Consider the following 4,105-nt stretch of genomic DNA (forward strand, 5'->3'; position numbering starts at 1 on the left):
GAAAAGATAGAAAAGATAGATCAACGCCTTAGAATTCAGCCTCTTTGAGGGGGCAACCTCCTTTACATTACATAAATGAACAATTCTTAGATGATACAAATGACAAAACCTCATTTCTATATATAGGAGTCTAAGGAGTCACCATATAATCCAGCCGACCTAGCAATAATAATATAAAGCCACACAAATAACAATAGGGGGCTTCTATGCGGCACAGAAATAACAATATGGGGGGTAATAGGGGCACACCAATATAAATAAGGGGTATAACTACAATATTAATGGGGTAATCACTAGTATTATAGGGACCCAACATGCCCCTCTCCTTCAAAAAAGTGTTGTCCTCAACGCTTGAGTAGTTCTGGATACTTCTGCATAAAATTCTCATCCTCCCATGTGGAATCTTCAGCGGATAAGTTCTTCCACTTGATAAGATACTCTGAAATTGATCGATTTCGTAGCTGTCGAGTTCTTGTTTCTATGACTGCTTCCGGTTCCAATATAATTTTTCCTTCCTCATCAAGTTCTGGCAATATTGTTAGAATTGGGAGCTTGTCACCTATAACCTTCTTTAAACATGAAACATGGAAGACTGGGTGCAATCGAGAAGCTGCAGGAAGCTCCAATTTGTATGCCATAGTACCAATCTTTTGCAACACCTTGTACGGACCATAATACTTTGGTGATAATTTATTATCCTTCTTAGCTTGCTTTAGGGACATTTTCTTATATGGTTGTAGCCGTAGGAATACCCAATCACCTACATCAAAACTTCTTTCACTGCGATGTTGATCTGCCTGTTGTTTCATTCTATTTTGTGCCAACACGAGGTTATCCTTTAAGAGTTGGAGGACTTGTTGTTCATGTTCGATGTGATGTTCCACTGCCTGAACCTTAGAATTTTCTCTTAAATATGATGTGATGGATGGTGGTTGATAACCATAAAGTGCCATAAATGGGGTCATTTTTGTTGTTGTATGGAAGGAAGTGTTATACCACCATTCAGCCAGAGGCAACCATTTGACCCATTGTGTCTGCTTATCAGATACAAAGCAACGAAGATATCCTTCCAAACATTTGTTTACTATCTCAGTTTGCCCATCAGATTGAGGATGATAAGATGAGCTATGAGCTAACTGAGTACCAAGACAAGAAAATAATTTTGTCCAAAAATTTCCAGTGAAAATGGGATCTCTGTCACTTACAATAATCTTTGGGTTTCCATGTAGCTTTTGAACTGTTTCCATAAATGCAGTAGAAACTGTACTGGATTTAAATGGATGTGATAATGCACAAAAGTGTGCATACTTGGTAAGTCTGTCAACTACCACCATGATGACACTCTTTCCCTCAGACTTGGGTAAACCTGTGATAAAATCCAGTGAAACCTCCTCCCAACGTTGGCTTGGAATAGATAAAGGTTGTAATAGACCCGGCATCTTAATTGTTTAAACTTTATTTTGCTGGCAAACCAAACATTCCGCCACAAACTTTTGAATATCTGATTTAAGGCCATCCCAAAAAAAATCCTTCTTAACCCTGTGGTAAGTTTTTAAAAATCCTGAGTGCCCTCCTAAGGGAGAGGTGTGCAATTCCATAAGAATCTTTTGTTTTAGCTAGGAATTCTTACAGAGGTATAAGCGATCTTTGTACCATAACGAATCATTTTTCCAGCTAAATGTATCAGAAGTACTGGAATCTTGTTGTAGCTTTCGAATAAGTGCCCACACTTCTTCATCATTCTTCCATTCCTCCCTTGCTTCGTTAATCCAATCTGGTTGGATAATAGAAATGGCACACAACAATGCTTCCACATCCTCATCCTTTCTTGAGAGTGCATCTGCCACCACATTTTGCTTCCCTTTTTTGTAGATGATTTCAAAGTCATAACCCAACATCTTTGTGACCCACTTTTGTTGCTCTTCAGAGGATAATCTTTGTTCTAAAAAGTATTTAAGGCTATCATGATCCATTTTTACCTTGAAGTGTCTTCCCATTAGGTAGGGTCACCATTTCTTAAGTGCATGGAGTATTGCCAACATTTCCTTCTCATAAATAGCTTTGCTTAAAAACTTTCCCTTGATTGGACGACTTTCAAAAGCAATGGGTCTTTCATCTTGCATTAGAACAGCACCAATTCCATTTCCTGAAGCATCACATTCCACAATAAAGGTTTTTGTGAAGTCCGGTGTAGCTAAGACCGGTGCTTGGCACATTGCCTCTTTAAGATGTTCAAAGGCCTTTGTTGCTTCCGGAGTCCATGAAAATGAATCTTTCTTCAATAATGTTGTTAGAGGTGCTGCTATTCTCCCATAATTCTTAACAAACTTGTGATAATACCCTGTCAACCCAAGAAATCCTCGCAGATGCTTTATGGATGTGGGGATTTTCCATTCCTTAATGGCTTTAATTTTGCTAGGGTCTACCTTCACTCCTTCATGAGATACAATATGACCCAAATATTCCACCTCCTGGACTCCAAAGAAACATTTGGATCTTTTTGCATATAATTGTTTCTCCTCCAATAGTTGTAGCACCCTGTCAACATGTTCAACATGATCCTTCCAAGACTTGTTGTAGATTAGTATATCATCAAAAAATACTAACACAAATTTTCTAAGGAATGGTTTGAAAATTGAATTCATCAAACCTTGAAATGTTGAAGGTGCATTGGTAAGGCCAAAAGGCATGACCAAAAATTCATAATGACCCTCATGAGTTCTAAATGCCGTTTTTGGAATGTCTTCAATCTTCATTCTGATTTGATGATATCCCGAACGAAGATCCAACTTGGTGAAGTAAATTGATCCATGCAATTCATCCAGTAATTCATCAATAACAGGAATGGGGAACTTATCTTTAATAGTGAGCTTGTTGAGCTCCCTATAATCTGAACACATGCGCCATGATCCATCCTTCTTGTGCACCAATACTACTGGAGCTGAGAAAGAACTTTGACTCGGTTGAATTATACAAGCATCTAGCATTTCTGCAACCATACGTTCAATTTCAATTTTTTGGACATAGGGATATCTGTACGGCCTGATGTTTGGAGGAACACTTCCTGGAACCAGATGAATAGCATGATCATGATCACGCATAGGTGGGAGACCCTTGGGAGTCTCAAATACCTTGGAATGATTGTCCAAGACTTTTTGGAGATCTGGAGAAATAGATGATTCCAATGTGGAAACATCTAGAGAGCATAATTGTGCAATTACACCTCTTTGCCCTTTCTTAGAAGCTTTGTCATACCATGAGAGCTGATTATCTTTCCTGGTTTCCCTGCAATACCCCTTAATTCAACTTCTTTTCCTTCCGAAGAAAATTTGATGAAAAGTTCTTGAAAATTAAAAGCTACTGTACCCAAGGATTGTAGCCATTAGACTCCAAGTACAACATCCGCACCTCCCATTGGAATGGAAAGCATTGGGCTAGTCAATACATATTCTCCCATGGATAGCTTGATATTATGGCACTTTCCAGAGAAATTTATTGTTCCTCCATTTGCAATCATCACTTGACACTCTGGTGCTGGATATAGGAAGAAATTCAATTCTTTTGCTACCCTACAATGAATAAAATTGTGGGTGCTTCCTGAATCAATCAACACTATTACCTTTTTCTTCTTGATTTGTCCTTCTATCTTGATGGTTTGAGGAGTGGTAATTCCCGCCAATGCATTACAAGATATGGTCGGATTTATTTGTTCTTCATCTAGGCTTTGTTCCTGGAATATATCCTCTCCTTTTGACCTTTCTTGCTCCTTTTCTTCTTCCTCTTCACAATCTATGTAGAATAATTTCTTCTCAGCACACTTATGACCTTTTGTATATTTGCTATCACAATTGTAACAAAGCCCTTTTGCTCTTTTTTCTTCCAAATGTTGTGGTGTCAACCTTGTAGGTTGTGGAAGACTATGGGCAACAACACTTCCATCTTTATAGTTGTGAGTGGTATGCTTCCTAGTTGCCATAATTTTGCTTTCCATTTTTCTTGCTAACCTGAATGCCTTCTCTAATGAATCAGGTTCCCAAAGGCGCACATCATGTTGGATATTATCCTTTAAAGACCCTATGAACACATCAATCCTATGCTCCTCTGG

This window comes from Pinus tabuliformis, chromosome J, assembly GCF_031772625.1.
Source record: "Pinus tabuliformis cultivar Carrire ecotype Pingquan chromosome J, CPIR1, whole genome shotgun sequence".
NCBI classification, from domain to species: Eukaryota; Viridiplantae; Streptophyta; class Pinopsida; order Pinales; family Pinaceae; genus Pinus; species Pinus tabuliformis.